Source organism: Carettochelys insculpta, chromosome 3, assembly GCF_033958435.1.
Source record: "Carettochelys insculpta isolate YL-2023 chromosome 3, ASM3395843v1, whole genome shotgun sequence".
In the NCBI taxonomy this organism is placed as follows: domain Eukaryota; kingdom Metazoa; phylum Chordata; order Testudines; family Carettochelyidae; genus Carettochelys; species Carettochelys insculpta.
Window position 1 is genome coordinate 194,489,955 of NC_134139.1, and position 23,775 is coordinate 194,513,729.

Consider the following 23,775-nt stretch of genomic DNA (forward strand, 5'->3'; position numbering starts at 1 on the left):
TGGAATCGTGTCAAAATTTGTTATTACAGTCAAGATATGTCACATCTACTCTTCCTCCCATGCACCTCTACAAAACATATGAAGATGGTTCCCTATGTGAGGCAGTCTATCTTGCATGGTTGGAGGGAGAAGAGTAAGAAGTGTGGGGCTCCATTGCCCCAGTGTGTGAGAGGCACATGGGTTAGCAGACACAGGTTCTCTGGGCCTCAGGTGAAACCTCAGTGGACCACAGGCTGCAGCAATCCACTGAGAGGAAGGAGAACCACTCCTGCAACCCACTCACAATTCTTGGTTGCCCATCGCTGATCTAAACACACATGCTTGACAACACACATGTAGCTCCATATTTGAGTGCTTAGTAATATAACAATCTATTGATGAAAGAGCGTGAGACTTACACAAAACAAACCAGGCAGGACCTGCTGGTATAAAAAAATTGACCAAAATATGCTACACCTAGATATAGAGATACACATACAATAATTTTACTTGGAAATCTCTTGCATTGCAACTTATAGGCTGTGCCTTTTGGTTTGGTTTGTAGAATGAGAAATGTATTACAGCCCAGGTTTGTTGAGTCTATATTTTCTTTTCTATTCCAAGGAGCTGAATCTCTGCCTTACCTCAAAAATTACAGGCACTGTGGAGTGTTATCAGAGCAACAGTATTTGGAAGGCTGACCCGAAATGGGAGAAATCAAAGTATGTAGAGACATTATTAGTAGTACATGTCCAATTAAAATGTTCAGTAGAATGTATTTTCACATAATCTAAAATTGAAGGAAACATTAGCCTAATTCTACTGCAGTTCAGTTCCAGCATCAATGCTTCAGGCTGCATAAGCAATAGAATCACTTCTCTGTATCTTTTCTTTGATGAGGACTGCTGACAGGAAATATATTGGGGCAGTTTCCTTGGGACTTGCAATTTTGAAGGGCCTGGGTCTCTGGGCCTCTTCTATCATGGTGGCAGCAGCAGCAGAGCCCTGGGCCCTTTAAATTGTCACTGGAGCCCTGTGCGGTGCTGTGGAGGTGGTGCTGAGGGCTGGCTGCCCCTAACTCTTCCCTCTCTGCCCCATGCCCCAACCCTTCTGGGGTGGGATCCAGGATCTGAGCCCTCCCACCACCAACACTGCCCAGGGCCCAGCAAAGTTAATTGACTGCCCCATCTTAGCATTCATTCACTGGTGTGTGACTGTGGAGTTAAGAAAAGATTTGCAAGCTCACTGAGTGCACCTGCAAAACTAGAATGTGTGTGAAGAAACACTAACATGGGCTTTTTTAACCTAGGAGTTTATTCTCAATGTTCAACAGCTTCTGTGCCTGGGGTAAGAAAAGACAGGTGTGCAAAACCAGATGGAAAGACAGAGCAGACGGAAATCAAATTGGGTAAATAAGATCAGGGTCAAAATGTATTTTGGAGCTGGGGAGATACATTCAATCATTGTTTAGGCAAATGATTAATTGCTATTAAATAGAAAGAGAAATAAGGTTGTATCAGAACAAATGGGGATTGCTCTATCAGAAGAAGAAGCAATTAGAACCAAGACAGGTTTTAGACAATGATGCCAATTTATTTTGGGGTGGATCATGCAAGCCTCATAAGAAAGACTTGCAAAGATAAAGCCTTCTTTGCTTGATCCCTTTCAAACCACATAAGAATGTCAGACAGCCTCTCCATAAAAGAATACATGGACATAATTTAGACATCAGGAACGGTAATGTACAGAAGCCTGTGGGGGACACTCTCTGACAGACACTCAATGGCAGATTTAAGGGTGACAGTTCTGAAACAAAAAAATTTTAAAAATCAAATGGAGAGAGAAATCTCTGAGCTGCAATTTATTTGCAAATTTGACTCCATTAACCATGGATTAAACAGAGACTGGGAGAAGCTTGCGGCTTACAAAGGCAGTTTCTCTTCTCTGGGTGTTAATAGGTCCCCATTAGACTCTGACAAAGGCTCACATCCCCTTGTCTGATCTAACTTGTTTTTTCCTGTTTTGATAAGTACTGTTGATACTGGGCCATTTCCACCTTGCTGAATAGACCTTGTCAACTCTGGCCCTCCCTCTTACTGGGACCCCACTCTTTAAATACCCCTCTGAAACCACCCCCCACTCATGCATCTGATGAAGTGGGTCTTTGCCCACAAAAGCTTATGCTCCAAAATATCTGTTAGTCTATAAGGTGCCACAAGACTTCTTGTTGTTACAGATCTTAACACTCTCTGGATGAAATGCAATATCTTTCCTTCAGTTAAAAACTAATCTGCAAAGGGAAGAAACAAAGGAAAACCTGTTGGGTTTAGTCAAAGTGACCTGGTGACAAGGTGGGTCTTCTATAATTAGACGGATAAACTGGTAGGAGTTCTAAACACTTTCAACAACCAACGGAAATATGAGAACAGAGTTTGGACTGAACCCTTGAAAAGATACTTATGCCACTTGTGATGAGATAGTATGTAAACATGGATTCTGCATGTATGGGAACTTCTGTCCAACAACTGAAAATTCAAAACAAGGTAAAGGCTAGCAAAAAGTAATGAACTTGCCAGCAAATATGTATAGACTTCGTCTGCAGTCAATCTGATTTATTTTGCACTTAAAAAGCAATCTAAATTCATTCCACTCATTTTTCATAGGCACATTTCATGATGCTGAGTGGCAGTTTATTAAAGGAGGGAAAGATTGATTTTTCCCCTTTATAGAAGAAAAATTTTTAGAGCAAGAACAAGGTACACAATTTAGTATGTCAGGGATCCCATTTACATTATTAGTAGTGTTTATAATTAAATAAAAGTTAACCACAAATGGCAATTTATTCATATCAAACCACTCAACCTCTACACAGCCCTGTGCATGTTCAAAACCAGAAAACTAGCACATCCTGCTTACTCTGTACAGCACATTTCCAATTTTCATCCAGTTTTCACCTAGCTGAGCAAGTGAAGAAACAGGGTCTGCAAGTTTATCCTAAAAATTTACTCAGTAGTTTTTTGTGAGTTTAAAATTGTGTGGCCCCGGTTCTTTGCCCTTAACCTTGTCAAGTCTCATTTATACCAGTGTAAAGTTGGTGCCAAATATCACCATTCTGGCTTAGTAAAATTTTTTGATCCTATTTTACTGGTGACTGCATGCTGATGTTGTTTGTAGTGTTAGGAGAATTAAGGCCCGACTGAAGACAATAGAAAGATTTCCAATGAAGACTTTCTTGTACTGTAAGTGAGGACAGATATACACATAGACATTGGTATGCAGCAGACAACTAGTTTTATACCTGCACCTCTCCCAGACAGTGCAACAAATAGTAAAAATGAACAGTTGGCTGAATAGAATCATATCCATTTGTTAGGAGAAAATCCAGAGATATTTTTTGAGTGATTCAGAATCTGGAAAAGTGGCCAAAATTCATCACAAAGAATACTTCTAAAGAGCAGCTAAAAGGGCTTCTGGTTTTTCTTTCATCTGTAGCATCAGGTATTGGCCAATTCTATAGGTAAAATAATGACTGACTCAAAGGTGGGAAGGTGGGTCTGATGGCTAAGACACAAGACTGGAAATCAGCAGCAAGACTGTCACTAGTTAGCTCAGCTGTACTCTTGCTGTGATTTTGGGCAAGTCCCAAATCCGCCCTTTTCCTCATCTGCAAAGTGTGGATATTCCTACCTCACATGCTACCAGTGTAAAAACCCATGTATGTTCAAGAGGCACTTCGATGCTACGGTGTCAAGGACTACCCAGATGTACCTGGGATGAGAAATCCTATTTATGGATTTAAGTACAGGCTTAAGCCTACATACTCCATAATAGACAGGTAGCTTGAGAGACAGAGTTTTGCTCTTTAAGTCATGGTTTTCTTTTGTTCTCTTGTGTCCTTGTGTAGTTAATGAGGTGTCTCTGCTTGCCAGGGAAGACTGATAGTTCTGCCTTTTGTCTGTGCAGCATACCTTTCGGTTTCAGCCACTCCTTCTGCTCACCTTCTTTCACCTCCAGTGGAGAACACTTCTGTTATCATCTGCTCTGCTGGAGGGCGGATGAATAATTGCAGGTGTCTTAGTAGCTCTCTGATTTTCTCCAAACTGCTAAATTTTCACTCCATTGACTTCATGTCTTTGCAAACTTAGCAGATGTTAACACAGTGTCGACTGAAGTTTGTCCATTTGGGCCTACCGGGAGGGTGACTTTTACAACCCTGTCCCTAAAAGCAGAATAAGTTCAAGGATGTAGAGGCTGGTATGAGTGCATTAAATGTGGGAGCAATGTGCTAAGGCTTCATTCATACAGACCATGGTGATCAGTAGGGGTTGATCCCCAGCTCTACAGCAGCATGAATCCAAGACACAACCACTTCAGCTGAATAGAAGGATGTTGCAATTTCTGGGACCTGCCACAAGAGGGAGTAATGAGCACATGTTCTAAATCTGTGTCTTACAAAGGCTTGATTCCAGAGCAATCTATGTTCTGTCAGCTGCTGCCAAGCACATTTGAACCATTTAAAGGTAATGTGGGGCTGTTTGGAACCCCATCACGATTGTTCGTTCATCTAGTTGTTTCTTCTTTGGTTGTGCATATATGTTCGCATATATAGACACACACAGTGGGAGAAGAGAGGGAACGTTCATGGTCTTCTCCTGACTCTCATTGTTTTTGTCTGTGCTCAGATTACTTCATTTATTGATCTTTTATAGACAAACCATGATCTCCCTGAAGTTAAAATAAGTATTGCCATTGACTTCAGTGAGATCAGGATTTGGGACCCACTCCAGTATGTGCCAGGGTGTGATGTTACTGGATTTTAAAATAAATATGAAAACCATTATTTTAACCTCTGCCCTAAATTTGGACCAAATCTTGTGTCAAGTGGGCCACATGAGGTGTCTAAATGAAAGCTGGTTACTCACTGAGTCTCTTAATGCTGCTTATAGGTCTGTATAGTTTTTGTATGTGATGTTATAAGAGTGGCTTTGCGCTTGTGTTAGAGATGTTAAAGTGTTGGGATTCACAATAGGAGGCATACCACCTCCCAGCCAGGTGAGGACAGGCTGGATAGAGGAAGGACCTCACCAGACTCCAACCCACATCTCAGGAATTCAGGTGGAGTGCAACGTCTGGCTTTTTGCCAATAGCAGAATGCCCCAAAGAAGGATGGACTTTTGACCTAGTCATGTAGCTATCCATTTTGTACCTGATCACTGGCAGGGTATCCCCTCCACATGGATAATTCTGTAAAAGGGACCTTGGCAGTCACCATTTTGTCTCCAGTCTGCAAATCTCCATCTTGTCTCCAATCTCCCAGCTGCACTTTGCAAGAACACCTCTGCCATGAACTGAGCCTGAGTGGACTGCTGGGCCATCCTAAAAAAGGATGTATTTCCAAAGTCTATAAAAATAGCAGCCTATTACATTGGCTGCATACCTGCATCAAGGAATTTGATTGATATGTCATCTGACTGCTTTAACAATTTCACTCTTACCTTATTTTTTCTTTTTATTAATAACCCTTTAGATTTTATGTTCCAAAGGATTGGCACAGGGTGGTGGTTTTGGTAAGATCTGAGTACATATGGACCTGGGAATGTGGCTGATCCCTTTTGGGGCTGGAAAAACCTGTGTGGATTTGGTGAAATTGTTATTCATAACCTCTCATCTGTGTAAGAAGAGGTACTGATTTGAGCACCCGGGAAGCTAGAGAGCCTGAGGGATTGCCTGTGTAACCCCTTGCTGGCCAGGAAGGGAGCAGAAGTACAGTCTGTGACTGGTGTGGGTTGCCTTACATGACAGAACCCTAGTCTCCTGATTTTAAGTAATTTGCCCAGGTTTGATTCTCTTAGCAGTGCCCAGGAAACCTCCGTATATTACACAGGGTGATTACGTAATGGCTACTAGTTATCATGCATTAAATCAAGGGTATGTCTAAGAATCTCTAAAGGGTTGGCTGCTTGACTTTGCCTTATACATTATGCTCAGGACTTCCCCTATGCAGATCTCAGTGGTTCTAGATCCAAACCTATTCTTACTTGCGTCTGGATCCAAACACAGTCTGGTCCAGAACAAGCTTTCAAGTGTATTTGGGGATGTTGCATATTAATGATCTTGTTCCTTTTTCAAATGTTAAGCTTCAGAAAAAAATATCCTCTCTGTGACAGGTCTCATACCAGAGGGAAGTTTTAGTGCAAACTAAATGAACACCATGCAGGGTTTATAATAGAATTTTTGGACAGATCATTAACTACAGAAAGACAAATGTGGGTATTCCTGTGTATTAATTATCATAATGGCAGGCAAGTAATTGCCAACTGAAAATAGCTAAAAAGTGCACAGCAGATACATTCCTAGCAAGTAAACATTGGTGTGGTAGAGAAAATGGCACTGGCCCTTGCAGAAGATTTTGAGCACCATTTGCATGACTCTCCTATAACACACTGGGAGCTTTACCTTAGTTTAACTCCCTTGGAATTGATTCTTCTCTGGTCAGATCATTCCTTTAAGGGCCGCATTTCCAAGAACTCAGATTGCAAAATGAAGGCCACATTTATAGAAGAACACCTCTTCCATTTAGGCACCAGAATAAGTGAGCAGTTCTTCAGAGGTGCTCAAGACATTGACTGGACCAGGAGTGTTGAGCAAGTTGGAAAATTATGGGTGCTGAGCCCTTGAAAATCTGTCACTGAAGCTCTGACTCAGGCTGGAATCAAATGTAAAGCTGCTCACCCTCAAGAAAGGATTTTTGCCTCAGAACCTCAAGCCTTTCCTAACCAGCCCAGTGAGCACGGAGACTATATAGATTGTACCATACTTTAAATCTGATCTAGAATGCTTCTTTCTAGGGTCCTGATCCTGTGCCGGTGTCATCAATGGGAGTTTTGTCTTTAATTTCAAGGAGAACAGATGGTAAGAACAGATCTTACCATCATTGAACAGTAGAGCTGGAAGAGACCTAAAATAAAGTCCAGCCCCCTGCGGAGGGCGACCAAAATAATTAAGGGGCTGGAGCATGGACCGCTGGGCCCTCTCCAGTGTGTCCACAGCCTTCCTATAGTTGGGGGCCCAGAACTGGACACAGAACTCCAGATGCGGCCTCACCAAAGCCGAATAAAGAGGAACAATCACTTCTCTGGATCTACTGGCAACGCTCCTCTTGATGCAACCTAATATGCCATTAGCCTTCTTGGCTACAACGGCACACTGTTGACTCATGTCCAGTTTCTCGTCCACTACAACTCCCAGGTCCTTTTCTGCAGAACTACTACTGAGCCAGTCAGACCCCAGCCTGTAACAATGCTTGGGATTCTTCCAGCCCAAGTGCAGGACTCTGCATTTGTCCTTATGGAACCTCATCAGATTTCTTGCAGCCCAGTCTTCCAATTTGTCTAAGTCACTCTGGATTCAGGCTCGGTCTTAGAGCGTAGTGAGCAAAGCAGCTATTTTGGGCCCTGTGCGCTCAGGACACCAGGCTGCAACTGTGGCAACCACCACCCACCAGCCAGGCACTTATGTCAGCATCCCACCTTGGGCCCCTCCCATTGGCCGGGCCCCTCTAGTCTGGCTCCGTCTACCCTGTGCTCATTAAAATGGCATCTGAATGCCAACTGACTGTCTGAATACATGCAATTTTTAAAGATTAAGTGCAATGAATACCTGGCTGCCTACCAGGAGGCACTTTCCACAATGGGCTCAAATTGACAGAGGTAACAAGCTGTCCTGTATAGGTCTGCTGAGGAGGGGGAGCAAAGGGGGCAGTTGCCCCCGGGCCCCTCTGTGCCACTGCTCCTCATGTGAGGGGTAGGCAGGGCTGTCTGCCCTAAGCCCTGTTTCTTCCACCCTTGATGCCACTTCTTTCGGTGGCGTGGAGCCAGCCCCCTCCCACCTTGCCCCCAGGCCTGCAGTGGCTCTTGGCACTGCTGGAGCCGTAGCACTTTAAAGACTAACAGATTTATTGAATCATGAGATTTTGGGGGGAAGACAGTTTTGCAGGTGATAAATCTGTTGGTCTGTAGGGCGCTACATGACTGCTTGTTATTTGTTAACTGCAGACTAACTCTGCTAACCCTCTGAGTCTATTTGCATTCAGAGTACCTCTACCTTTTGAGCTGGGAGTTGTGATTTCCTCAACTCATGGAGGGATACATTGAGCAAATGTTCTCAGAGAGCTACCTACAATGACTCCAAGATCTTTTTCTTGAGTAGTAACAGCTAATTTAGATCCCACCCTCTGGTATGTATAATGCAATTATATTTGCCGGTGTCCATTATTTTGCATTCATCAACATTGAACTCCATCTGTCATTTTGCTGCTTGTCACCAAGTTTTGTAAGATCCCTTTGTAATGCTTTGAAGTCTGCTTTGGACTTATCTTGAGTAAATGTACATTATTTGCAAACTTTGCTTTCTCAGTATTCACCCCTTTTTCCATATCAGTAATGAATATATTAAACGGCACTAGTCCTGCAGAGATTCCTGGAGATACCACTTTCTGTTCTATTCCTAACCTTAGTTTCCTGTCTTTTAACTTGCTACTGATCCATAAAAGGGCTTTTCCTCTTATCCCTTGACTGCTTGCTTTGCCTTAGAGCCTTCAATGAGGGACTTTATCAAACACTTTCTCATGGTCCAAGTACTCTATATTCACTGGAAACCCAGGTCCACAAGATTGATGGCCCTTTCAAAGAATTCAAGTAGATTGCTGAGGTGTGCCTGTTTACTTGCCTGTAGTTGCCAGTTTCACTGATGGAGACTTTTGGGGAAAAAAAAAAAAAGATCTATCCACCAGTCATCTGGTACAGGGACTGATTTACTTAATAGGTTATGTACTACACCTAATTGTTCTAAAATTTCATATTTGATCTCTTTCAGACTCTTGGGTGAATACCATTTGGTTCTGGTTAATTATTACTGTATAATTCATCATTTAATTCCAAAATATTCTCTAATTGACATATCAACCTGGGACAGTTCCTCAGATATGTAATCTAAAAGGAAAGGCTCAGGTGTGGAAATCTCCCTCACAACCTCTGCAGCAAAGTCTAATACAAAGAATCCATTTAGCATATCTGCAATGGCCTTATCTTTCTGGAGTAATCCTATACCAGCTCAATCCTCCTGTGACCACATATATTTTTGGCAGGCTTCCTGCTTCTGATGCACTTACTTTTTCTTTGCTGTTAGTTTTTGAGTCTTTCCTACTTGCTTTTCACACTTTTTGGCCTTCCTAATGATACTTTTACACTTGACTTTCCAGAGCTTATGCTCCTTTCGAATTTCTTCAGTAGATATTCACATTCAATTTTTAAAGGATACCTTTTTGCCTCGAATCACTTCTTTTATTTTGTTGTTAAGCCATGACAGTACTTTTTGGTCATCTAATTATGCTTTTCCCTACAGCTTACATTGTCTATACCATATAACGAACTTTCCCCAAACTTAATAAAATATATGCAATCTCTCTCAATAACTACGTTATATACCAGTATTCTTAGATTCTTACACAGCAGCTTTTACAGGATTCACAGTTTTCTTATATCTCAGCTCTGCTTCTCTCACACTGAACAGCTCTTGCATTTTTCCCCATTGTCTTATAAATGAAAGAAATTACAAAGACAGCTGTCTAACCATAATTGTAGAGGTTATTTTGGATGCTAGATCAAAAGTTGGATTGCATGTCTATTAGGTAGTGATAACAAAGCAGCTGTCACTCCAGGCCTTACTTTAATAGCCCTTTAAAGGGAGAATATAAAATATCACACACTTTGAGGATATATTGTAGCTAGCTACCAAATAAAGTGTATTACTCACCATGGGACACCTTAAATGTTAGTGGTAAAGCTCTGTCATAATGATGCATTCCTGAACCCCAAGGTGACTCTGATATTGCCTGGTGAAGTAAACAAAGTTTGATTGATTCAGTTCTGCTATAGCTAGCCCCAGGATTGCTAGGATTAAAGGTGGGAAGTTTCCACTTGTAATGTGCAGATCTAGTGTTGGAGTTCATTTCTTCAAATAGATTATGGGAGAACAATGGGAGCTGGAAGGGATGGAGGGAAAAATCAAAGGATTGTATTACTCTGACCATGTTTACTCCTGTACCTCCTGCTGTGTACTTGTAATTTATGTTTAGGCACATTATCAAGTGGCTAATTTCATTTAATTTTTAAAATAACAAATGGCAAAGTAGCACCATGTTCAGGTATCTTATTTAAAAGGAGAGGACAGAAGATGATGTTGTTATACAGCGGTGAGTGACACATGTGGAGCTTTGTATTTCCCCTGTGATTTCAAGGGTAACAGACTGGCAGTGACAGAACAATTCCCCTTTTGCTGTACAGGAAGAAGAGAAACTCTCTTTCACCCAGGACTATCATCATCATCATCATCATCATCATCATCAACAACAACCATGGGCTCAGTGCCCATCGGTGTCTGAATGCATCTCTCACTATTTCCTTCCATCTTTCCCTGTCCAGTACAGAGCGGCTTAGTTTCTGTAGACCTGCTCTGCACCAATCTCCTACATCATCTGTCCATTCTCTGTGGGATCTGCCTCACCTATTTGACCTGTCCATTATGCCGAACACAAGAGTCTTGATTTTTCATTCATCCTTCATTCTGCAAATATGCAGTAATACCTGTAACTTGCGTTGTGTAACCTTCTGCAATAGGTTCTCTTTTGGCTGTATCTTCCTGTATAATTCCTCATTGGTGACCTTCTGCATCTGTGCTATTCTTGGGATCTTTCCATAACAGCTCCCCTCAAATGCCAATGTTCTTCTCTTCAGATCTTTCATTATCACCCCAAAATGTATTTTTATTATAAAATCCTATGCCAGGATTCCTCGTTCAATTGCATATGGCTGAACTGGTGAGTAAGAACAGTCACTGCAGCTTCTTTATGCAACAGTGTAAACATAACCAGAGCACCTGGATACCTCACAACAATGACTGAAGCTCAGCAGGCAGTCTCCTCCTGAGTAAAATCCTCATTCTTGACCTGAATAGCCACAAAAGTCCTATACACCTGTATGCGCACCATAAATGGCTCTTAAGCAGGCCAACCTCGTCTTCAACATAGTCACATGACATATATTATCAGTTTCCTGGGGTTCCTACTTCCAACTCTGAACCATTTGAAGATTTATAGCATTTTATTAATAGCATTTATAACAACTGCATCTAGAACATAGGCCCAATAGTTCTAGATGCCTAATCACTTAGCTATACCAGGGATTAATCTGGGTTGTTACTATGTATATACATCTTTAGTACCACTGTACTGTACCTAGAAAACACAATGTTGTGTTCCTGGCATATATAGAGGCATGTTAGATAACATCCTATACTCTTGCTGAATGGTTGCATCATTTCACTCACTACTTTTATTCTGAGAATCTGGAATGACAACGTACAGTAACCAAAACTGAATAGACACAAAACAGGATGGCTGAGGATTGGCTGATGTTTGCTGCTAGGCCACTGGCCCCATTTCCACACAGATCCCTCTAGTACGTAAGCAGAATCAGGAAAACTGCTGCAATTTAATGAGCCAGCCTACAGTTTTAATACAGCTTTCTATACATCACATGGAGGTCCCAATGGAAACAAAAGTCCAATGCATTGTACATCCCTATAACCCTTTACTCGGCGCACAGCCAGAAAAGTAGCTGGTTATTTCTGCCAAAAATCAGCAGTGAAGTTGTTAATTCTGAAACCTAGTGGTGCCATTATTATTGGTTTATAAAACTGAATGGGGCCAGTGACTTTTTTCTCAGAGCACTTGACCTTGGGTTGGGAGCAGAGCCTGGAGCTATTCAGAGTTTTGACAACCCCAGGAACTCAAAAATTATGAGCTAGGCCTCCAAATCAGGAAATTGTCTTAAAAGTCATGAGGTGAAAAAATAAATTAAAGTGTGGGTTCTTTTTATTTGCCTTCCTGTTTTGGAGTTTGTAGAGTATGCACAGAGCATGGGTCCTAGCATGTTTGTAATCAAGCAGGTAGGAATTCACTTTGAAAGAAAAGAAAGCTGAGATTGACTTGCAGTCTCATTTCAATAGCAGGGGCTTTAAGAGAGATACCAAATATTGTCAGACTTTGGATAAGACTCAGCTGGCAGCACTATTTTCAGTTCCTCAAGTCCTCAAGATTTTCTTTAGTAACAGAGAGGAAGCCGTGCTAGTCTATACGCTATCAAAACAAAAAGCAGACAAGTACCACTTTAAAGACTAGCAAAATAGTTTATTAGGTGAACTTTCGTGGGACAAACCCACTTCTTCAGACCATAGCCAGACCAGAACAGACTCAATATTTAAGGCATAGAGAACCAAAAACAGTAAGCAAGGAGGACAAATCAGAAAAAGATAATCAAGGTGAGCAAATCAGAGAGTGGAGGGGTGGGGGGGAAGGTCAAGAATTAGATTGAGCCAAGTATGCAGACGAGCCCCTATAGTGACTCAGAAAGTTCCCATCACGATTTAAAGCATGTGTTAATGTGCCGAATTTGAATATAAAAGCCAGCTCGGCTGCTTCCCTTTCCAGAACGGTGCGATAATTCTTCTTCAGTAACACACATACCTTGAGGTCATTGACAGACTGCCCCATTCCATTAAAATGTTGACTAAATGGTTTGTGGATCTGGAGTGTTTTGATGTCAGTTTTGTGCCCATTGACCCCACATGGTTTTAATCGTGATGGGAACTTTCTGAGTTAACGCAAACTAATTAACTTTAATCTTTGGTATTAAAGTGGCCAGTGCTTTTGAAATGGAGATTCAGAGGACCAGAGCTGTAAATTACCAAGCACTAAGAGAAAAAGAGTATTTTCAGTACAGTGAGGGCAAGGTAAGAAGACAATTGATATTAAGCCAAGACAATGGCACAGTAACCAAGATACCAGGACTACAAAATTTCAACAGCTGCCCCATTGTTATTATCAGAAATGAGATCTGATAACATCACTTGAAAATGATGAAAAGTTTTAGTCATCTGTCTCAGCCACTCCCATTCTAATTAGTCTACAGTTATAATATTGCTTGTTCTTGCCTTACTGAAATTATATCCCTTCATTCCCACTGCTGTGCAATCTTTGCTCAGCCCAAGCTACTTTTCCACATAGACTTTGTGTCTTTCTCTCAAGTTCTTACGCCAGAAATACTGGTCCTCTTTCTTTCATGTTTCTATTACCCTTCTTCCTTTATGTCCAGTCTCTAAATTCTATTCAAGGATGCTCATAAACTGATACACTTTATGGCTGCGGCTACACTACATTCCCCTTTTGGAAGGGGAATGCAAATGTGGCTGATTAGAAATGCAAATGAGGTGCTAATTTACATGTCACATGCCTCCTTTGTGTAACGTCAACCACTGGCTGTTCCAGAAGTGCTGTTTTATGAAAAAAAAAAAAAGCAGTGTTGATGGGGTTCCTTAGAAAACAAACCCTGTTTTCGAAAGAACCCTTCTTCCTGAACAATATGAGGAAGGAAAGGAGCTTTCAGAAGTGTGGTCTCCTTTCAAATGAACCCAGTCTACACTAATTGTTTTTTTTTCCCCCAAAAACAGCACTTCTGGAAAAGCAAGTGGCTGCCCTCATGCATCATGAGGCACACAATATGTAAATTAGAGCCTCATTTGCATTTCCAATCAGCCTCATTTGCATTCCCCTTCTGAAAGGGGAATGTAATTTAGCCACAGCCCCTGTGTTTTTAAAAAAATGACCTACAAGACAGCTGCTTCCACAAAATTATTTTACCACACCTAGTAAGTTGGGGGTCTTCTTTTGTTCTTTTCTCAACTTGCGGAATCCGAGGTTTGGGGTCAGACACTGGTTCTGAAGCTGCCTGTGACTTGCTGTCCTGTCCTGGAGGCTCCTGTATGCATCTGCAGCATGCAGATGACTAGGTGGTACCCCAAATTTTGTGCTGTACATAGCTGCATATGCTGTGTATGCCTAAGGACAGGCCTGGCCTTAAGCAAACAGTTTGGGGTTCCTGGTTTACCTGTAATGCCCTTTATATTAGTATCTGCCCAAACTTATGCAGACAACACCTGCATTACAATATTTCATTTTTCGCTTTTAGGATCAGATACACAAATGTGTATAAGGTGAGCATCTGAGGATCCAGGGGAAGAAGATCTGTGCTGTTGTGACCCATCCCAAGTTAAAATATGTAGCGTGCTAGGTGCTGTCCAAACATATCTGAGGAGAGTCTGTACTACAAGGAGCGTAAAATCTAAGAAGACAATACAAAGATTATGAGGATGGTAGATTAAAAAATGAACATCGTCGCTGATGCGTGTGCACTGTCACAGACTGCCCCTTTATACGTTCGTTATGAATGTTCCCACTTAACTACCAGCTTATTGACTATTCTTTATCCTTGTCCAACGGTGTTAGCATAAAGCCAACTCCATGTCTCTGTGGGATCTGAGTTTCAGGAGACTGGCTCCTGTCTTTCCCATTTCCCTCTGAATCACTTTTCACATAGAATTTCTTGATGCCTGAAGTGAGACCTGTCACATATTCCCATTTGGACAGGCATACCAGGCAACTGTGGCTTCTTGATGCAAAGTGTAACCCCCAAGTGACCCAGAAGAAGAACACACTAATACAGAGATAAACAATAGCAGAGACGAAATAAGTTGATGGGTGTAGGTAGAAGAGAACGCATGCTTTCGTCTGAGAAATGAGACTGAAGGGATGAAGAAGTGGTGGGTGAGGTGTCTGATGGATGTTCCAAAGAAACGACACTGCAGAGCAGAAAGGACTCATCATAACAGCAAACTATGGTGACCAATAAAGTTTGTTGCAGGAGCTGTTTTGTCTTAGTAGGTGTGCAGAAGCTGAAATCTGAGTCACAATACCATGCAGATCATAGCAAGGCAAATTAATTTATGAAGTCTCAGTGGTGGTAGGATTAACCATAATGAGGGCCAGAAATCCTGATGGTAAGAGTTGATCATCAGCTATGATCAAGAAGAAACTCCCCTTTCCCTCATGACATTGTAATTGGCTGGGAGAGATTTTACTTGGTACTATCAGAAGCATCAAGAAATTAACAGAAACCAGCTTCTGTATTTACTGGACCATTGTGTAGTAGGTGTGGTGATTCCTAGTTACCTATCAGCATAGTAACCAACTTCTCTGTGGGGTTTGACTTTGGCTTACAATAGAAAGTTTAACAATTGTGGCAGACCAGAAGCAGCAGCCCGCACATGTCTGATGGAGGGTGAACATTTGGGTGCTGGAGAAATGCCTCTCTGCTCCCCTCCTAAGTTTCCAGAGGGTTCAGACCTGCAGGCTGGATAGGCAGCTGACGCTTGTTAGGGGTCTGCCGGCCACTGCTTGCAATCAAGCACCTGCCACCAGTTAAGGCCTCCTGGCTCCCTATAAAAGGTTTTCCCCAGGCAGCAGGAGAAGGAGACTGGAGGGCTGAGAGAGGGGTGGAGCAGGACAGGCTGAGTGAAGCTAAGGGACTCCAGCCATCAGGTACCAGAGGGAAGTGGTGGGTGCAGAGGCCCAGGGAAAGGTAGCTGCTGTGGGGCAGGGGCGAAAGCTCTGCTAGCTCCCTTCCTTCCTAGGGTCCCTGGGCTGGAGTCCAGGGCAATGGGTGGGACTGGACTCCCCCCACTTTTCCCTGGAGGCATACCCAATTTGGTCCAAACCAGGGTAGCCTGAGTCTGGTGGAGAGGCTCATACTTCATCCTCACTCAAGACTGGCCTGTGATGAAAATGGCTCAGTAAAGGGAGACCCTTGCCCTTGGGAAGCTTCAGGGCAATGAATGGGCCTCTCTGAGGCACACAAGGAGCCGCTTGGAAGCGGAGAACCCCAAGGGACAGATGAGGGGTTTGTCACACAATGTACAAGTAGGTGAATAACTTTTAATAAATAATTTTATCTATTAATACCAATGGCAACAGATCACATTCTTATCGCATTTATTCTCTGTTCACAGCTACCCAGCAAAAGGTTTATACATTTCATATGCTGTGATTTACCCTTTCAGTTGTGAAGTTTAGCTGGGTTTGCAGCATCAGGCCTGTTTGTAAGGTGTCATCCAAAACTCTGCAGTCTCTGTGCCAAAGGAAATGAGTTTGTGTCAACAACCTTAAACGTACTGAGAGAGATGCCTTGTCTTATGTGAAGACTTTGCTGGAAGCACAGAATCAGGACTTGAAAGGCTGTTGGGGTGCAGCTCTGCCAGCAGATCTAGAGAAGTGATTATTCCCCTTTATTCAGCACTGGTGATGCCACCTCTGTAGTACTGCATCCAATTCTGGGACTCTTCTAACAGAAAGGATGCGGATGCATTGGAAAGAGTCCAGAAGAGGGCAACAAAAATGATTTAGAGGCTGGAGCTTATGACCTATGAGAAGAGGCTGAGGGATTTGGGCTTATAAGCTACGTCTACACGGGCAGCCTCTGTCAATAGAGGGCACTGTCAATAGAGAAACCTCGGCAGTACCTCTGTCGACAGCTCGCATCCACACATAAAAGTGGCTTGAAAGAGCAAGCTTCTCTGTCTACAGAGAGTGGCTGGACTGCCCTGCCCTTTCTCAACAGAACGGCTGATCAGAAGCTCTGCACGCGGGGCTGCCCGGGGAACTGGAAGCCCTCTCTGTCTTACAGAAGTGTCTACATGGGCACTCTGACAAAACACTGTCAACACAGGCATTATGCATGACCGGGGAGAGATATAACACTGCCAGCCGAACAGATGAGTTATGTTGACAAACTCTCTAAAGAGAGCTTGAACCTGGTAGATGCTTGGTGAGTTTTGTTAACAAAAGTCCAGTTTTGTTAACAGAGGCTGCCTGCACAGACGTGGCTGTATGGTCTACAGAAGAGAAGAATGAGGGGTGATTTGATAGCAGCTTTCAGCTACCTGAAGCAGGGTTTAAAGATGATGCAGAGAGACTCTTCTCACTGGTGGTTTAAGGCTGCTGATGCAAACTCATTTCCTTTGTCTTGAAGACTGCAGAGTTCTGGCTGACCCATTACAAATGGGCCTGATACTACAAGCCCAACTAAACTCACAACTTAAAGGGCAAATCACCCCTCACTCTTCTCTTATGCAAACTAAATAAGTCAAGATCCCTGAGTTTGCCCTCAGAGGTCATGTGCCCCAGCCTCCTAATCACTTTGGTAGCCTTCCACTGGTCCATGTTTTTAAATTCTTATGTCTGTTGCTGGACCTCAAGTTTGAAGCTAAGTCAGTTTTGGCAGTGCACAACCACATTCCTCTAAATTCATGGCCTTATTCTCCACCATGGTACCTTAGTTACCTTAGATACTGGTGTAACTGCACTGAAGTCAATAATGTAATGAAAGAGGGAACAAGGTCCAAAGAATCTGTCTCATCATACTTTTCTCTGTTCAGAAACTCTTTCTCAATGACGCTGGCTTTGCACAATGTCCTTTCCACTGATGAGTTCCCTCAATAAAGGTAAATGGTGATAACATAGGACAGAATTCTTTGTATTTCTCTTTAGTGCTTTGGCTAGAATTCCTATAAAACTGGTTTTGATCAGGTGATGTGATTTTCTTTCCCCTTTAAAATGTCTAGTAACAGCAAAAAATATACATCGCCCACCTTTACCATGATGCTGTGTTTTTAAGTCTCTGAAGATGTTCCACCCTCTTCCAGAGGATCTCCAATGCACTGGTAATGCTAAATGATAGACATCAAACATGCATCTTCCCCCAAAGTGACAAATCCTGTTAAAGTAGCATTATCAGGGAATAATGTGACTTGCCAAGAACTTAGAATTTCTGAAGATAAAAAAACACTTTTGTTTCCTTTCATCTAGTCCAAGTAATTTATTTCCTTCATTCTTTAACATCTACGAGAAAAGTAAATGCTAAAGATTCAAGTCACAAATTTACTTGTCAGCACTCTCTTTGTTGGGTGCTAAAGGACAAAGACAATACATTTTATTGATGACAGAAGTTGAATTTCTATTTGGATTTAAGTTCCTACTGTATTTATCTGGTATCTGTTTGGAAGGTTAGGCTAAGAAACCATTATTATGATGATGGGAGTAACAGGAGTTCAAGCTGGTTGGAGTTTCGCTTGAGGAAGGAACATGAGGTTGGACCACAAAGTTGTGAACTATGAGGCGGAAGCTCCTGAAATCTTGGAGACAACCATGCATGAGATCTCTAATATACCCTTGCTAGGCTAGTGCATCATCACACGTTAATCTGGACTGACAAAACAAGTCATCTTAAATTAAAAAAGTAGCATCTCATCACAGTGAACAAATTTGCAGGATTTGTGTAGATGTTTTGCATGCTTTGATGGTCACATTTTTTAAAATCCTGTGCTCCAAACCATCTGGCAGCTGCAACCAGAAACAAAGAACACATGATGAACCCTGCAATTTGAATCTCAATTAGCAAGGGAAATTTTAGGATGCACAGTATGTGACAGAGGGTTAAATATTAAAAACCAAAAAACAATTTGACCAACCAGTGTAAATCCTCATACAGCAATTAAACTGCAGCTCCTGACTGTGTAGGGCCGCCTTCTGAAAATCTATATCCTATAGTAATAGACATGGTAAACATAATTCTATAAGGTAAAACAGCCAGTATCAGTCTGTTTTTTTTTTTTTGATAGAGCTCATCATTATAATATCTTGGGCTAGTTTCTGTCTCAGGCTGGGTTGCAGTTTAGAGGAATTAAAGGGAGTGAGAAACAATCCTTTATGCCTCTGCTTTAGGCTAACTATCTAAGCATAATGAAGAGGCATGACCTTTATCTGAGACTGACAGAGGGAATGCAAAATGCCCCCTGGTAGCTAGAACCAAGAAAGCCATTCCTGCCATGCTGGAAGCAGAAAGCAGAACAGGAACAGCAAGTATAAAAAGTGGACCCTGCAGCTCCATTGTGGGAAAGCTGCTGAGGGAGTCCCATGGCACCTTATAGACTAACAGATATTAGCTAACAGGGAGTTTGCCTGGGAAAGCATCCTAGAGGAGCACAGGAGAGTGTGGCATTTGGGGGGCTGTGTTGTGAGCTGGTGGGTTGAATTTCTTGTTTGTGCATTTGTTTGATTTTGCAGAGAGGGGCAGTTTGAGTAGCTGCCTGTGTGCCTGAGCATCTGTTTTGCAGAGAGGGGCAGTTGGAAAGCATGTTTGGCAAGTTTGCAAGGTGTGAATTGGGAGAGCTTCTTTCCAGTTGAGCCTTGAAGGGCCGATTAGATTGGAGGCAAACACTTTGAGCCAGGCCTAACCAGCTAGCAGCTCTATAAGAAGGCAGCCCCAGCAAACTCTGTGAGCTGTGAACTGGAGCAGCTAACAGTGAGTTTGCCTGGGAGTTCCCCTTCAGGAGGAGCCCCATACCTGTTTTTCCATTCTTATACGGTGTTTCTCTTGTGCCCTTCAAGGCAGCACTAGAAACAAATAAGGGATCTCTGAAAAGGGAAAAAATGAACAGCAACATGACTGGTGAGAGGTCTGTTGTTGTGACTTGCATGACATGTGCCATGTTTGTCTTCCTCCCGGACAATAGAAATAATTTTCTATGTACCAAGGGCGTTTTAGAAGAGGTTAAAGGACTTGAGGTGCAAATATCGATCCTCAGGCCTATCAGAGAGGGTGAAGACTTTCTGGATAGAAGGCAACAGATAATACTGCAGGAACAGCAGGCTGCTCAAAACAAGGAGGAGAACTGGAAGCATGTTACCTCCAGGAGGAGAAAACCAGTTCAGGTATGTCCAATTTCAGTGGAGTTAAGTAACTGCTTTCAGCCTCTCTGCACAGGTGATACAGCGGAGATAACTGGGGCTGATACCTCACAGGGGTTGGATCTGAAGGAGTCCCCACTGTTTCTAAAGCATGGGATGCACAGTCCTAGGTATGGGAGTTCTATGACAACCATCCCTAAGAGGAAAAAGACCAGTGGTGGTGGTCAGGGACTCCTTTCTCAGAGGGATGGAGTCATCCATCTGCTGTCCGACCTAGAATCCTGGCAAGTTTGCTTGCCTGGAGCTAGAATCTGGAATATTAGAGTCCCTGCCAAAAATAGTTAAACCTGTAGTCTATTACCCCTTCCTACTTCTCCATGTAGGAACCAATGATACAGCTAAGAGTAACTCTGAAGAGATTGCAGCGGATTACATAACCCAAGGAAGGAAGATCAAGGAATACAGTGCACAAGTGGTGGTGTCATCTATCCTCCCTGTGGAAGCAAGGGGTCCCTGCAGGGAATCATCAAATCACAGAGGTAAATGCGTGGTTGCATAGGTGATGTAGCAGGGAAGGATTTGGTTTCTTTGACCACAGGATTCTCTTTCATGACCAGGAAGAGATGGGATCCACCTTACGAAGAGAGGAAAGAGCATCTTGCGGGCAGGCTTGCAAACCATGTGAGGAGGGCTTAAAACTAGGTTTGTTGGGAGAAGGTGACACAAGCCCTGAGGTAAGTGGAGAAGGAGGAGGGAACAATCAAGTGAGTTTCCTGGGTGAAGAGGAGAAAGTGGGCCAATCGGCCACTTCTGTAAGATGCTTGTACACTAATGCCAGAAGCCTGGGGAATAAACAGGAAGAATTAGAGGCCCTGGCACAGTAAAAGAAGTATGAGGTGGTTGGAATAATGGAGACTTGGTGGGATGATTTGCATAACTGGAGCACGGTCATGGAAGGTTATAAAATGTTCAGGAAGGACGGACAGGGGAGAAAAGGAGGGGAAGTTGCGCTCTATGTAAGGGAACAGAATGATTGCTCAGAGCTCCAGTATAAGGAGGAAGAAAATCCAGATGAGTGTCTTTGGGTTAAGCTTAGAGGTGGAAGTAACAGAGGTGATGTTGTAGTTGGTGTCTGCTATAGTCCGCCAGATCAGGGAGATGAGGTAGATGAGGCTTTCTTCAGGCAGCTAAGTGAAGCTTCCAAATCACAGGCCCTAATTCTCATGGGAGACTTTAATCATCCAGACATTTGTTGGGAGACCAATAGATCAGCACACAGACAATCCAGGAAGTTTTTGGAGAATGTTGGGGATAATTTTTGGTACAAGTGCTGAAGGAACTGGCCAGAGGCCATGCACAGCTTGACCTGCTGCTCACAAACAGGGAAGAACTAGCAGGAGAAATAGAAGTGGGAGGAAACCTGGGATGGAGCGACCATGAGATTGTAGATTTCAGGATCCAGACAAAAGGAAGAAAGGTGAGCAGTAACATGCAGACCCTTGATTTCAAAAGAGCAGACTTTGACTCCCTGAGAAAACTGATGAGCAGGATCCCTTGAGAAATGAAGATGAAGGGGAAAAGAGTTCAAGAGAACTGGCAGTATTTTAAAGAAGTCTTACTGAAGGCACAGGACCAAACCATCCTGCTGCATAGTAAGAAATACAGACATGGTAGGCAGCCAGCTTGGCTTAAAAGGGAAATCCTTAGTCAGCTTAAACTCAAAAAGGATGCATACAAGAAATGGAAATGTGAACAGTTGACTGAGGAATATAAACATATGGCTGGGGAGTAATCAGGAAAGCGAAAGCACAATTGGAACTGCAGCTGCCAAGAGATGTGAAGAGTAATGAGAAGGGTTTCTACAGGCATGTTAACAATAAACGGGTTAACAGAAGATGTGGGGCCATTACTAGATGAGGGATGTAACCTAGTGGCAGATTATGTAGGAAAAGCTGAAGTACTCAATGCTTTTTTTTGCCTCAGCCTTCATGGACAAAGTCAACTTCCACACCACAATCCTAGACAATGCAGTATGGGAAGGCAGAGGGCAGCCATCTGTGGGGAAGGAACAAGGTCTGAGCTCTCTAGAAAAACTAGATGTACACAAATCAATGGGTGTGGATTTAATGCATCTGAGGGTACTGAGGGAATTGGCAGAGGTCATTGCTGAACCTTTGGCCATTATCTTTGAAGACTCTTGGAGATCGGGGAGATACTGGATGCCTGGAAAAAGGCAAATGTAATGCCCATCTTTGACAAAGGAAAGAAGGACAATCCAGGGAACTATAGACCAGTCAGCCTTATCTCAATCCCTGGGAAAATAATGGAGGGAATCCTCAAGAAATCCATTTTGGAGCACTTGGCGGAGGGAAAAGTGATCAAAAGTAGCCAACATGGATTCACCGGGGTGCAAGTCCTGCCTGACCAATCTGCTTAGCTTCTATGATGAGGTAACAGGCTCTGTGGACATGAGGAATTCAGTGGATGGGATATACCTTGACTTCAGCAAAGCTTTTGGTACGGCCTCCCACAACATTCTTGTCTATAAGTTAAGGAAATATGGATTGGATCCTTGGCCTATAAAAAGGATAGAAAGCTGGCTTGACAGTTGGGCCCCATGGGTAGTGGTCAGTGGCTCAATATCTGAATGGCAGTCAGTTTCAAGCGGAGTAGTGCAAGGCTCGGTTCTAGGGCCGGTGTTATTCAACATCTGTATTAATGACCTGGATGAGGGACTGGATCGAACCCTCAGCAAGTTTGCAGATGACACAAAAGTAGGGAGGGAGGTAGATACGCTGGAGGGTAGAGAGAGAATCCAGAGTGACCTGTATAAATTGGAGGACTGGGCCAAAGAAATCTGATGCGGTTCAACAAAGAAGTTTAGAGTCCTGCACCGCGGGTGGAAGAATCCCAAGCATTGTTATAGGCTGGGGACTGACTGGCTCAGCAGCAGTACGATGGAAAGGGACCTAGGGGTTATGGTGCATGAAAGGCCGGATATGAGTAAACAGTGTGCCCTTGTATCCAAGAAGGCTAACAGCATACTAGGGTGCATTAGGAGGAGCATTTTGAGCAGAACTAGAGAAGTAGTTATTCCCCTGTATTCGTCACTGGTGAGGCCACATCTGGAATATTGTGCCCAGTTTTGGGCCCCCCAGTATGAAAAGGTTGTGGATTTGGTAGAGCAGGTTCAGAGGAGGGCGACAAAATAATTAAAAATGAGCACAAGACTTATGAGTATAGTCTGAGGGATTTGGACTTGTTTAGTTTACAGAAGAGAAGACTTAGGGGTGATTTTAATAGCAGCCTTCAACTTCCTGAAGGGGACCTCTAAAGAGGAGGGTGAGAAACTGTTCTCAGTGGTGTCAGATGGCAGAACAATGAGTAATGGCCTGAAGTTGAAGAGAGAGGTGTAGGTTAGGTATTAGGAAAAACTACTTCACCAGGAGGGTGGTGAAACATTGGAATGTGTTGCCTAGAGAGGTGGTGGATTCTCCATCTCTTGAGGTTTTTAAGTCCGGGCTTGACAAGGTCCTGGCTGGGATGACTTAGTAGGAGTTGATCCTGCTTGAAGCAGGGGGCTGGGCTAGATGACCTCTTGAGGTCCTTTCCAGCCCTGTGATTCTGAGATATTTTGGAGCGTAAGCTTTTGTGGGCAAAGAACCACTTCGTCAGAGCATGAGTGTGTGTGTGGGCGGGGGTGGGGGTGTTTAGAGGAGGATTTAAAGAGGATGTCTCAGTAAAGGGGGGGGCAGAGATGACAAGGTCTGTACAGTCAGGGTGGATGTGGCCCATTATCGGCAGTTAATGTGAGACTCCCTCTTTAAATCCCCCTCTGAAACTCCCCCGCTCATGCATCTGACCCAGAGGGTCTTGCCCATGAAAGTTTATGCTCCAAAATATGTTAGTCTATAAGGTGCCACAGGACTTCTTGTTTTTGAAGATGCAGATGAACTCAGCTACCCCTCTGATACTGCTGAGGAAGGCAGACACTTCTACCCTGCTGCTGGAGCCAGATCCTGCTAAGAACTTCTGCTATCCTGAGGACTTGTGAGAACCACCAGACATGCCTGATGCTGAGGAACTGTGAGGATTACTGC